This window comes from Suncus etruscus, chromosome 6, assembly GCF_024139225.1.
Source record: "Suncus etruscus isolate mSunEtr1 chromosome 6, mSunEtr1.pri.cur, whole genome shotgun sequence".
Classification (NCBI taxonomy): Eukaryota; Metazoa; Chordata; class Mammalia; order Eulipotyphla; family Soricidae; genus Suncus; species Suncus etruscus.
In genome coordinates, this window is record NC_064853.1 from 22,867,387 (window position 1) to 22,881,589 (window position 14,203).

Genomic DNA, 14,203 nt, shown 5'->3' on the forward strand with positions numbered 1-14,203 from the left:
TCACATGGCATTGGGGACATAATATTTATCAAAATTAATAGATGTTTCTATACTGGTCTCTTAAAAATATAGACCTTTTGTTGAATATAGTTTTTTTACCTTAATTTTAAGCATTTCAAAAGACCATACGGCTAAGGAACTATAACATTAACATGTAAGTCTGAAGCTAATATGCTCTGTTTGGACAATTTTCTGTTATCTATAAAAAACATAAAATTTTGGGTGAAAAAAATACCATTAATTATTTGAAATGGGTAAAACGTATAGCATGAATGGACACAGACACTTTGGCCAAATATATTCCAAAATAGACTATCTTTTAGAAGGGAAGATTAGAACTAGGATGTATCTTAAGATTTCATGATCAGAAACATAATTCCAGATCTTTATCTTTCACAAACATTATCACAAATATTATCTGGAATTATCATTGAATTTGATTTAGCAGATCAGAATTGAGTCACAGCATAACCAGGGTTTTAACTTTACACCATTTACTTTGAGTCCCTTTGTAAAGATAGGGAAATATATTAAGGGGTTAATATTCTCACCCAAAGTTCCACAGTTATTTTTCTGTCCAACACTTTAATAAAACACTATTCTGTACTCAAATTAAGGGTTGTATATCCAGACACTAAACCCATAGTGCTATGTGCTGATCCCTGTTGGGAGAAAGGGCAGTGAAGTCTCTATTTAATAAAGTAAAATATCCTTGTTCTTAGTTGTTCTGGATTGTAAAGTGTATACATACAATAAGCAATAAAATTAGACTGTTTATTTTTGTCTTTTTTGGTTTCTTGTTTTTGTTTTTGGTTTTGTTTTTACTTGCCCATGTGCTCATTTATAATGTCTTAAGAATATAGCTTCCCACCTGAAACTCATCCCAGAGTAGTCAAAAACTAAAAGTTGTTGATTCTTATGACTATTTATCAGGAACTTTCATGTTTTAGAAACAGATCTGGTGAATATTGTGATTTGATTGCCTATATTGAAAAGTCCCTTAGGATAGTAGGTCTTAGGTTCTTTCAGTATAAAAGGAGGAAAGAATTTGATACAGGGAACAGACCCAGAATTAGGGATTATTGTTGATCCTTATATAATTTACTTGTCTTTTTGTTCTACTTTTTATTATATTTCAGTCTATACCCTAAGGTTTCTGAAGTTACCACAGAGCAATGCCTGGGCCACACCAGAGGCATAGAACAGTGAAAATTAAAAAAAGAAATCACAAGCATCATCCCTTTAGTTAGAGGTCATATTTTGGCATTCTCCATCATCTTCAAGTGGATATCTCTAACATAAGACTTCAACCTTTACCTGTTTAAAGGATGCCAACCAATGGCAAATGAATTTAATATTTCTGGGGTGGAGCTATTATGTGTTTTTCTCTACATTAAACTAATAGAATTAATTTGACTATATCTTATTCCAGAAAGAGAACAAATATACTACCTTTTAGGGAATCAAATTTTCTGTAGTTTAAAATGTATCCTTGAAGTCATTTTATCTTTAACAATTGAGAACTATCAAGCTTGTAGCTTCATTGCCTTAAAATATGAAAACTTGAGAGATTCAAACCTATTACTCTGAAACAGTACTAGCAGCTGGCAAATGAAAGGAAATTATTTCTTTTGTAAAATTCTTTTGGCCACTTTACAAGAAGAATCTGATTTTCTATCAGAGAAAACTCTGATAACATTAAAAAAAACCCGATACATCAGTAATAATATTTGGAGTCCAACAACCTAGACAGTATGCCTCTGCATGCAAGGTATTAAATATATTATATATACATATATATATATATCCTCATACTCAAATTTACTTTTTATGGTGCAGTGTTCTGGCCAACATATTATATTGTATATAGAAGGACCATCATGGTTCAAATGTTATCTTGAAGTTAGTTTATCTATGCTCAATCTGTCCTTAAATAGACCAAATTAACTTGAAGTTATCGGAAGTCAAGATAACCTATCTTAAAAAAATACCTGGTGTTTTTTTTTTATAAAACTATATATCTATATTGTAGTGACTTATCTAACCATGTCTAATTCTTAAAAACTAAATGTAGGAACACATGATGTAAGATTCAGATCAGTTTGTTCAACTTGGATTTGCAACCTCCTGATGCCAAGAAAGATAAAACAGGCAAGTGTTTGCATGAAAAGAAAAATAAAAGAATCCAGGAAAGACTGTGAGAGGCTTGTCTCCTTCGTTAAGTCACACTTCATTTTGGATAAAAGCACCCAAAACAACCACAAAGTTCAGGAAGTTTTAGCAAGACAATTTGGCTATTTTAGTACTTAATATGTCCCATGTTTCCCAAGAAAGAGTCTGCCTCAGTATCCCATCCTGTTGTTATCAAGCAGAGGCTCTTTTTAGCCTGATTTCTCATAAATATACTGATGTGTTTCAGAGAACACAGTTGTACACTTTTCTATTTGAAGTAGATCTTTGTGGTATATCATCATGATGCTCACTATTCTAATTACTAATATTTATATGAAAATAAATAAATTCTCAGGTATATGCAAAGGCCTGTCCATCAAACCTGGGACCAGAAAAGAAGTTGGTTCATTCCCAGTTGTCTAAGTAACAAGTTATCTTGGACATTCTGCTTTGTGAGAAAACCATCTTTCTGCATGATGCTGGTCTTGGTTCTGATCCATTACAAAGTGGAAGCATGAGTAGAGAAAATCAAGGTCATTTAATTAGTCTTTAGGGCTATTGGAGAGTAATTGTCCTTGAAATATTGACATGGAATGAACTAGATATCTGATATCTATGAAACTTGGATGAAATCCTCTAAGGAATGAATTGTGATTAATGTGTGAATCAACCACAATATATTACAAGCCAACTGGATTGGACTTGATCTAAAATACAGAAAAAAGACGTTTTCCCAGATGTCAAGTTTAATATAGTACTAAAAGAATTGTCAAATTTTGCCCTCCAATCAGGAACCAATTTTTTATTGGAAAAATATTTGTAAAATAAAGGTGAAAAAGGAGGTGATGGAGACTACACAGACAAGGAGGCTTTGGAGTACAATGCAAGTCTGATGTCTAGAACAGAGAGTTGGGGAGGATTGGGTCAGAGGAGATGTGGACTTAGTGCCTCTAAGTATGGTTAAGGAAGACTCAGGAGACTCAGACTGTAAGATTAATTTTCTTTTTCTTTTCTTTTTTCTTTTTTTGGTTTATGGACCACACCCGGTGACACTCAGGGGTACTCCTGGCTATGAGCTGAGAAATCGCTCCTGGCTTGGAGAACCATATGGGAAGCCTGGGGATCAAACGGTGGTCCGTCCTAGGCTAGTATGGGCAAGGCAGACGCCTTACTGCTAGTGCCACCACTCTGGCTCCAGTTTTCTTTTTCTTTTTCTTTTTTTTTTTTTGGCTTTTGGGTCATACCCGGCGTTGCTCAGGGGTTACTCCTGGCTGTCTGCTCAGAAATAGCTCCTGGCAGGCACAGGGGACCATATGGGACACCGGGATTCGAACCAACCACCTTAGGTCCATGATCGGCTGCTTGCGAGCAAACACCGCTGTGCTATTTCTCCGGGCCCTAGCTCCAGTTTTCTTAAGGAGTCATACAAAGGGATGATGTACAGGCCACATTAAGTTGTTGACTATGAGAAAATCCTGAATGTGGTCTTACAGCAAAACTCTGCTGATAGACAGCAGCTGGAAGATGTCTTTAACAACTCATTGCAAATAATTGTCTTGAGAGGAAATCACAGATTGCCTCTCCTGAAAGCGGTAACCCCTGATGTCATGGAGAGGGGCTATTGATAAATGTATATTTAAGAAGCAATTCTTTCTTGCTCCCATGATCTCTGGGAAAAATAAATAAGAACCTGAATATGCACCAGCCTTGTGTGTCTATCTTACACAACTGCTTCCATGTTTTGTTTTGTTTTGTTGTTTTTTTTTTAACACAGGTAAGATCTAATATCTGTTTTAGCTGAGCATGCTTTATTAGAAGAGGACTGAAGAGCAAGCTGAAAGAAAAGACCTTTCTAAAGAAAGATCTGTGTATAATACTAGAGTTGCTTTATGGATGTCACACTTAGTCTACCTGCTTAACAATCTAACTACCTTGTAGACCTCATTAAAATCTAATTAATACCACCTAGCTATTATTATTGTCTCTGTGGATATGGCTAGCACTATTCAAATAATGCATTGCTAATAGCATTCATTTCTAGGCCACCAGAAGTTAAATATTCAGTACTTAAGTAACTATCTTCTCATTTTCGACATGTCCTATATTCAGTACGAAAACTGTAAATTTCAGTATTATTCCTGCTCTTGTCAATCACTCACATTACTATATTTACCCAGGTCTCCTACTGATAGCTTCAAGATTGAGTTGAGCATTTTAGAAACTTTGGAAAAATATTTGAAGCATGACAAGGGTAAGCCAAAATGTTCAATGCTGGTCTGATAGAGAAAGTGCAAATTCTATGTAGAAAGAAATTAAAAATACAAATAATTCATAAATTATATCCAGGATTATGTGAATTTTAGGGAGAAAATTAAGATAATTCTTACACTAAGTTGAAAATATCTAGCTTTTGTAAGCAACCATACTTAAAAATTGGTTTTAATCATCTGGGGAGAAGATGGCTTTATTATAAATCATCTAGCACTGCTCAGCAGTGTAACTACTTCACAATGTATGGTCTGAATTGGCAGATTTATCAAGAGAAATCTCCCTATATCTGCCATATTAGAAAACATATTAATATGGGGCATTATTAGGTTTTTAATGGTTTCAGCATTGCTTAAGTCATGCTCCCCAGTGATATTTTTCTGATTGATACAAATGAGATTCTGCTCTGAAGATACAAAATTTTTATGCAAATATAACTATGAGATAGTAAGGTCCATTAAATATATGGGCTATTAAATGTTCTAAAAGTTCTGAACTCTATACACTACTGATTGAATTCCAAAAATATCCATAAGTGCCTGGCTTTCAATTCCAGAAATTTGTAATTGCTATTCTAAGGATATATCTTCATCATTACAATTTGCTTGTCCAAAACATTTCAACAGATAGTATGTTTTCTAATACAGTAGCTAACTTGGCTAATACAATTATATGGTGTAGAATATAGAGTTACTAAAATTACAAAGAATATAACTTAGAAAATCTTAAAAAATTCTTGACTGAAAGGATCAGTGAAAAATTTTGCAAAATTAATTAAGGCTTTTGGCTATGTGATTAATTAAAGGGAAATAGAAAAAAAAACAATGAAGTTAATGAAATGAAGGAATGTAAAAGCCCAAGACTTGATGTTAATGGACCCATACGATGATCAATTCCTAGCACTAAATTATATAACCAGAATTAAAAACTTTGGTGATTGGCACAACACTAATGCTATATTTCTAGTTTAATTAGTAAAATTATCATGGAAAAGACCAAATGCAAGACTCCAAAACTTACTTTCCAATGTGCACAGTTCATATTGGGGTGGACTCTATTCCTGTTGTATATGATTAGGAACCTTGGACAGACTGAATTCTAATGTGTCAGATACTACTGTAAAAATTGGTGATGTTCAGTGAAAGCAAGAAAATTCCCTAAAGCTTCATGTGATGTAGACAAAGCACAATTTAACTATTCAATATATTAGAATGTTTTTTTGTTATAAATGTCATTGAACAAAGAGAGAATCCCAAATGTCTGGGAAAAGAAATCTGACTTAAATGAGTGATTAGAGTTGACTACTCATTTTAGTAAAAGAATTGACCTTTAGGAAGTGATGATTAACTTTGAAAGGAAACAAGTATGAGCCAGATTCTAATGGCATTTTCTGAAGAAAAAACAATTCCAGAAAACAATTATCAAATGTTTGGTATTTTATCTTCTCATCAATTTTGTTTAATTCACTTTGGCTTATTAGGTCTTCTGTTATTTTTTCTGCAGGTTACTTCTTCAACCCTTTCACTTTCCTGGTTTGTAGTTTGTTTAGGTCTTATTTCTGAATGAGAATCCTTCTGTAAGTTGTATCAAAAGTATTGTGGGAGATATTTTTTTCCTTTGGTTTAAGAATTTCAGGTACTTTATTGCTAACTTGTAGAGGCCATTTGAGGCCAAATGTGTCCTCCAAGGAACCAAATCTAATGAAGGTCTCATCTCCTCCAATTCATTCTATGGTGTTCTGCACTCAGATTTCTTCAGCATCAACTTTTATCTTTGAAAGTAAATCTTCCCCTTCAGTGCAGTGAAATGCAGAACATACTCTGAACCAGCCAGCTGGGTATTTGAAACTATGGGTGCTCTGAATAAATCAATAACAAGATTTGTTTTAACCTTCAGTAGTCTTCTCTTACATCAAAATCATCACTAGAAAATATTAACATGAGAATTTTTGCATTATATTCCAAGGGTGGAGAAACCCTGTATCTCTTAGGCCAAGGGGATTCCCTTTTCAAATGACCCCAATATTTACTGTGCCTATGCAGGGAAAAAAAGAGACAAAAAGCACAAAAATATATATTTTTTTCTTTTACCTAGTTTTTGTCGATTTCTTTGTTTTGGTGTGAATATTGAAGTAGTTGTACACTTTTTTATTTATATATTTACTTTTTCTTTCTTCTTTTCTCTTCTTCCTTTTTGCACTCTGTCATGTTTTTTATCTCAAGACCATCGCAATTATGTGGTGCATATCTTTATTGCTGCAGTGCTCACTGGATATCTTATTTGATACTTCTTTTTGAACTGTTGTGGTGTTTCACCTTCTTTTTTCCCCTTCATCTCTCAAACTGAGGATGAGAGTCTCTAGATGGAAGGACTCTTCCCATTGTCAGTGTAGTCAATTTTTACCCCATTTTATTAATTTTCTCTTCCTCAAACAAAACCACATAACTTAAACTATCTAGTCCTGCCTCCCAATTAGAAGGGGAAGTAATGGAGGTACCAAGAGAAAACAGTTATAAGATCACTAAGTAATAAACTAGACACAGAGGGGACCACTCATTCTAGCAGCCCCTGGGGTGAGGATGGAGGATATGGGAGGCAGGCTGGGAGCAGAGGTGGGGGAAGGACAATTCGGTGATGGGAATTCCCCTGTTCATTAACATGTACCTGGAATATTACTGTGAATAATATGTAAGCTACTATGATTAAAATAAAAATTATATTAAAATATTTATAAATAAAAATACTTATAAATTTCTAAAAAAAAGAAAATATTAACATGAGCTTTGTTCTCTGAGGAAATTTGCTATCTTATTATTGTTTAAAGAGGTAAATGTCTCAATTCTTAATTTGAGCATATCAAAGCACTTGGCAGTTACACATAGGACCTATTACCAGATTATTTGATTGCTTCTTATTGTGGAAACCAAGCATGAATAAAGAATAATTTGACTCTTTTAAAAAAAATTCCAATGATGTCTGATCTTCAAATGGTCTTGAAATATTTTTCTATTTATACAGAACACCATATTGTTTTTTTTCAGCACATACATATCTATAAGTACTTGGGCCACTGTTTATCTTGCCTTTCTTCCTTTAATCAGTATGGTATTTTAATATTAAAATGTTATTTAATTTATTATAAAATTTTAATTTATATATATTAAAATATGACTTGAATATTTAGTTTTCTCAAGAAATACTTTGGGGGGACAGAGAGATAGCATGGAGATAATGCATATGCCTTGCATGCAGAAGGACAGTGGTTCAAATCCTGGCATCCCACATGGTCCCCTGAGCTTGCCAGGAGTGATTTCTGAGCATAGAGGTAGTAATTCCTCTGCTGTGTATGACCACCCCCCCAAAAAAAAGAAATCTTTTGGCTCTTTGATTTGGATTTTCTAATTCTGTCCAAAGGACCCATTGCCAGCAAAACAATTTGAGCAAAACAATTTGGGGGCGCAAGAGCAACTCTCCTATGTTTGGTTTTTTAATTGGTAAAACCAGAGGTGACAAATTTCAATATATGATATAGCAGACTGAATTTTCAGAAGTCTGGAGTTTCCACTTTCTGACACAAGCTTTATATGTTCAATAGGCAAGATGATCCAATGACCAACAATATAGTTACCTTGAGCTTGATAATCCAAAGGGAAATGGAGAGGCTATTTCCATTGGGCTCTTCTAAGACTTTTTTCCTCAAGTTTTCATGAGATCTTATTATGAACATCTGTACTCAGTTAATATTGAGAATCTAGAAGAAATTAACATATTTCTGGAAAAATATCATCTGGTACTTAATGAGGAGGAAGTGGAAAGCCTAAACAGGCCAATCACAAGTAAGGAAATTAAAATATAATTAAGAAACTTCCCCAAGAATAAAAATATGGACCATATGGGTTTAAAAGTGAATTTTATCAAGCATTCAGAGAAGAGCTACTACCATTTGTCCTTCAACTCCTTTAAAACTTCAAAAAAGAGGGTACTGTCCCTAATACCTTCTATGAAGCTAATATCATGCTCATTCCCAAAGGTGACAAAAATACCACTAAGAAAAAAACTATGTACCAATCACACTTATGAATACAGATGCAAAAATCCTTAAAATCTTAGCAAACAATTCAACAACACATCAAAAAGATTATACATCATGACCAAGTGGGTTTCATCTCAGGGATGCAAGGATTCAATTATGTAAATCATTCAACATCATACATCATCAGTAAAAGGAAGGATAAAAAATGCATGATCATTTCAATTGATGCAGAGAAATAATTTGACAAAACCTAACACTCATTCATGATGACAAATACTCAGCAAAATAGGGTTGAAAGGAGGGGCCGGAACAGTGGCATAGCAGTAGGGAGTAGGGTGTTTACCTTGCACACAATTGACCTAGGACCTACCAAGGTTCAAATTCCCTGGAGTCCCATGTGATCCCCCAGGTCAGGAGCGATTTCTGGGTGCATGGCCAGGAGTGGCCCTTTAGTGTCATAGAGTATGGCCCAAGATCCAAAAGGAAAAAAAATATAGTTGGAAAGAATCTTCCTCAAGATAGTTACAGCTATCTATCAGAAGCCCACAGCTAACATTATTCTTAAAGGTGAAAAAAAATGAAAGCATTTCCACTAAGGTCTGGCACAAGGCAAGGATGTCCACTGTCTCCACTCTAATTCAACATAGCATTAGAAGTCCTAGCAATAACAAACAAGAAAAGGAAATCAAAGGAATAAAAAATATTGGGCATTTTGCTTTCAAATACTGCTGACCCATGTTATGGATCAAGAAATGCCCATGTTATGCATTAGTAAATTATCTGACTCCAAAAAAGTTAACTGGTTAAAAAAGCAAGTTTTCTTTATTTTCACACTGAGCAGAATCCATTATGTTACAATCAATATTTTCTTACAGAGTATATAAGTATACCCAAACCCTGCTTTGGTATTCTATATTTATACATAAAAAAAACTAAAAGATGAATCTGTCTCTTATAACTCATCTACTCTCTCCTGACAGCTAGTATAATAAATTCCTGATCTAGGTTTATTAAAATTGACCAAAATCCTTTTATCCAAAAGGATAAAACTCTTGTCAATTTTACTGACAAATTGAGAGACCAGGGGTAACCATTTTTGAAGCTGATGTCAAAATGGAGTTGGGTAAAGTGGAGATGTCTTTTAAAGAATATGGGTGAGAAGAGTAAATGGTAGTTTTAAAAAGATAATGTAGGTTTGATGCTTCTGAGGAGCAAAGGAAGAATTGAGTAGAAAGTTGACATATAATTATAGATTAAGAATCTTCTAAAAAAAAAAACCTATTGAATTGACCTAAAATCTGTTTTCAGTCTGAAGCTTTGTCCAAACAGAGAATCCTGTGGATGAATTGGAGAGAACTTGGCTTTGACTTGAATATGTCAATAGATGTTAAAAGTTCAGCTGCTAAACCCTGTTTGACCATTTAGCTATCTCCAAGAATGCAGTCAAGTTGGAATTGATAATATAATCAAATAATCTCATGTAAGTGAAAAGTTCAGGATTCATCTGAGTAATTGTAGGTATAAATCAATTAATCACTTATCTTCCTAAATCTCAGAGGAAATGCTCTAGTACTCTAGTACTATTATGCCAATTGATTCATTTGTTCTAAAGACTTATCTCAAAGTATTTTTTTCTTATCAATCTGAGGGTAATTAAAAACTCAAAGTAGTTTTGTTACTTGTATAACAATGTTAATCAGGTTTCAGTTTTGTTTTCATACCATTCTTAGCAAAAACAATAAAGATTCATTGCCAGGCAGTTGACAATCCAATATCCAAATCTTGTCTTACTGATTGTGTTCTTGTAGTACTCCTCTTGTACTTTTGGTGCCCGAGGAAGCAGATTCTGAGATAACACTTTGTATACAACACATTAAGATTCCAATACAGAACTGGAACCTGTATGTAGTAAATTATGAAAGATTGCAGGCAAGAGATCTAGAAGAATGTAAGATACAGTATTGCCCCAAAACTACAGTGGCCTTTCAGGCTAGAACTATTATTGTCTTTCAGATTTAATATAAATGGAACATCTATATCCATATTGTCACCTTTCTACTTGGGCAATTAATTATATATGGACCAATTTGGAAAAACAAGAAATTGGGCATAAATCTATAGCTGAAGAAATCCCTAATAAAGACTTAGTGTATTTACCTTCCCCAGGATCGGCGAGTCCTTTACTGAAAATGTGTCATGCACTTCATCGATCTCTACCACAGAGTAGGTTCTGTTTCTTTACTGCAGGAATCATTAAATCATCTCTGAATCTCAAGGGCAGAGCATGGTAATAATATTTTCTGGAGAGGAATCTACAAGTTATAACCTGGCAAAAGAAGTAGTGATTTATTGGGAGCAAATAAGAAATAATCAGGTTAGTCTAATTTGGGTTAGCACACTATAGTTATAATATGTAGTAAACTTCCTGAGTTGTCATCCTATTTGGCCCTAGTGTTTCAACTGATAAACATTTAAAGCAATAGTTTCCCATTTTATATTTTATCCTAGATAGGATTCATTGTCATATTTGCAAGAACAGCCAAATATGCTGTAAATTAGGGATATTGACACTTGAGTAGATGATATGTGCCAGCATATTTTTAGGAGGTATAAAATTGTATCCCATAGAGGGTTCTCAAATTAACTTTGAATAGGCATCTACTAAAAGGACAGAAAATGGAACATTTTCGGGCTTTATATTCTGCTTTGAACTATTTCATAAGTACTGAACCCCATTAGTACTTCTGAAACATTTAAGAGCTCTTTTTGAGTGCTAAGCTTAAAATTCCAAGCTATCATAAAAAATTTAATATCAGCAAACTCTTGATCTAAATAAGAGGCCCAAATTATCTTATTTGACAGTAGCCTTGCATATTGACTTCTAAACTTAAAACTCTTTGTGGTTAAAAAAAAAAGAAGCCTCTATTCAGGTATTTGCTTTAAGGTTACCTCAATACTTTTCTCACTGAGATTAGTATTTCTTTGTTTTAGTGACCAAGTTGTAACAGACTGTTTCTTTCTGAATCCAAGATTTCAGAACTCAGGTTTTATCAGGATGCAATAGAAATTTTAGGTTCCAATACTAATCTTGGAATTTCAATAGGCAGGACATGTATGGAAGTGTTAGGGATGGAGGTACTGCCAAGACTTTGAATAGTGGTTTGAATATCTGGATGTGTTTCCATACAAGATTGTGTATCTTATAGGCAGTAACAGTTCATGATATTCTCTTATCACAAGCCACCTTAACTTGTCAAATCGATGGTAATAATATCTTTGTAAACTTATAACTGCACAAAATATAGACCTTGGCATTAGGGAGAAATGCTCTTTGTCAAAATCCCCAGTCTGCTAGAATGGGAAATTTGTGTTAGTAAAAAATTAATTCCAGAATCCTATTTTTTTATTGCTTTCTTTGTCTATTCTTTCTCACAGGATTCTCATTCACACAGAAAATGTGACCTTTCCTATTCCATATAAGTTGTTGCAGAGTAACTTGGTCCAAATGTAGAGAGATTTCAGAGAGCAACACTTAAGACTTCAAATTCTTCACTCAATTATATGTGTGGGGTTTAAAATAATTTGTGCTAAGAAGTCTTGGATCTCATAATTCTATTTACTAAAGATTACAAGTTTTATATAAACAAAGTTCTGATCACTAAGGTCTTGAATTCTGGCTGAAAATGAATCAGCTCCTTTTCTTGGGTTCAAGTTTACCAACAACTCACCCTGCAACAATGCCTTCTATAGTTCTGTATCAACTTTTTTTTTTTTTTTTTTTTGGTTTTTGGGTCTCACCCGGCAGTGCTCAGGGGTTACTCCTGGCTCCATGCTCAGAAATTGCTCCTGGCAAGCAAGGGGGACCATATGGGACACTGGGATTCAAACTGATGATCTTTTGCATGAAAGGCAAAGGCCTTACCTCCTTGCTATCTCTCCGGCCCCAACTTCTAAAAATTAATCCCCAGCCAGTTGACTGCAGTAACTGAGTGAAAGCATTTGTAGGAAAAAATGTTTCCTATATATTTGATAAACAATTTCTCTTTGGTTCCTCTGGGTTCAGGGATGTGTAAAAAGTTAAAAATCTTTGACCTATCTAGATGTCTGCAGTGTATTGACTCCATGTTTTGTTTTCTTTTTTCTACATATAGCACTGACCTTCTGTTGAGAGCTGCTTTTGTAAGCATTCAGTTAAGCATTCATTCATTTCAGTCATTAAACTTGTTCTTAGTTTCTGTGATTCTTCTGAAAATATAAAGCTTCTTTAGATAGCTCTAGAGATGCCTGATTCTCTCATTGACTTTATTGAAGCTTGTCAACTACTCTCAGTTACTCAGTGAATATTTATAGAATGTTCGTCCTACTACACACATCCAACTATCTCTTTTTTTTATAATTTTTATTTTGATCATAGTGGCTTACATATTGTTGACAATAATATTTAAAGTACATATTTACATAAAATTAGGGGGGATTCCCATCACCAAATTGTCCTCCCTACACCTCCGTTTTTGTCCTACCTCCCATTTCCTCTTCCCTCACCCCAGGGCGGCTAGAATATGTGGTCCCCTCTGTATCTAACCTACTACTTAGTAGTCTTGCACCTTTTTGGTCTTGATGCCTCCCTTATTTCCCCCTCTAACTGGAGGCAGGACTAGCTAGTTCAAGTTGCATGGTTTTGCCTGAAAAAGAGAAAATAAATGAACTGGGGTAAGAGTCTAATACCCCGAAAATGGGCGGAATCCTTCTAGAGGCTCTCATCATCGATTTGGGAGATGAAGGAGAAAAAGAAGGTGAAACACTCCACCAGTACCAAAAGAAGTGTCAAATATCCAGTGAGGGCTCCAGCTATATCGATAAGCACCAAAAAAAAACAGACTAAAAAACAAAACAAAACAAACAAAAACAAACCAACAAAAAACACGCCATGGTCTTGAAATGAGAAACATGGCATAGCACATAACGAAAGAAAAGAAAGGAAGAGAAAAAAATAAGTATAATTGGGGACAACAATTTCAATAATCACACCCAAACAGAGAAATCGACCAAAATAGATAGGTAAATAAAAATAATAATAACAATAATAAATGAAGGTAAAAAAAATATATATATAGATATATATAGATATAGATATATATAAATAACCAAGGTTTTGTGCTTTTTGTATTTTTGTTTTTTCCCTCCTGCCCTGGCACAGTAAATATTGGGGTCATTCGAAAAGGAATTCACTTGGCCTAAGAAATATGGGGTTTCTCCGTCCTTGGAGCATACTGTCATGGGATCAACTCTAGTCTTTGCTCAGGATCATTTACTCTCCCGGTGGTGTTTTTTTTTTTGGTGTGTGGAAGACTTCTGCTCTGTGTTTAGAGGTCTCAGTATCTGCACAGATCCTGAGGTGGGACTTATGATGAAGTCAGTCTTTATGGTTCTAGAGGTTCTGTTACCTCAGTGTCATTTTAATCCATCTTCTGTGGTTGGTGATCTTGGTCTTTGCACTGAACCTAGGATGGCACCTAGGATAGCGTCTTTCTTTGTGCTTCCAGAAGCCCCATTCCGTTACAATTGTCTCTGCCGGACCTTTGGGACTGGGGATCATGATTATTGTGCAGGTCATAGTTCAAACCTTAAACTAGGGCTTTTTTGTTGGTCCCAAGATGTATACAGTCTGGTCGTGGTTCTAGCAGCCAGTCATCTGCAAATCCCAATCTTGGCTTTTGGACCTACCAAAGG

General features: G+C 34.6%; 1 pseudogene; it reads right to left on the minus strand.

Moving 5' to 3' along the window:
• Window positions 1–5,731: 5,731 nt before the first annotated feature.
• Window positions 5,732–7,544, minus strand: LOC126011649 (ribosome production factor 2 homolog; annotated as a pseudogene).
• Between the last annotated feature and the right edge of the window lie 6,659 nt (window positions 7,545–14,203).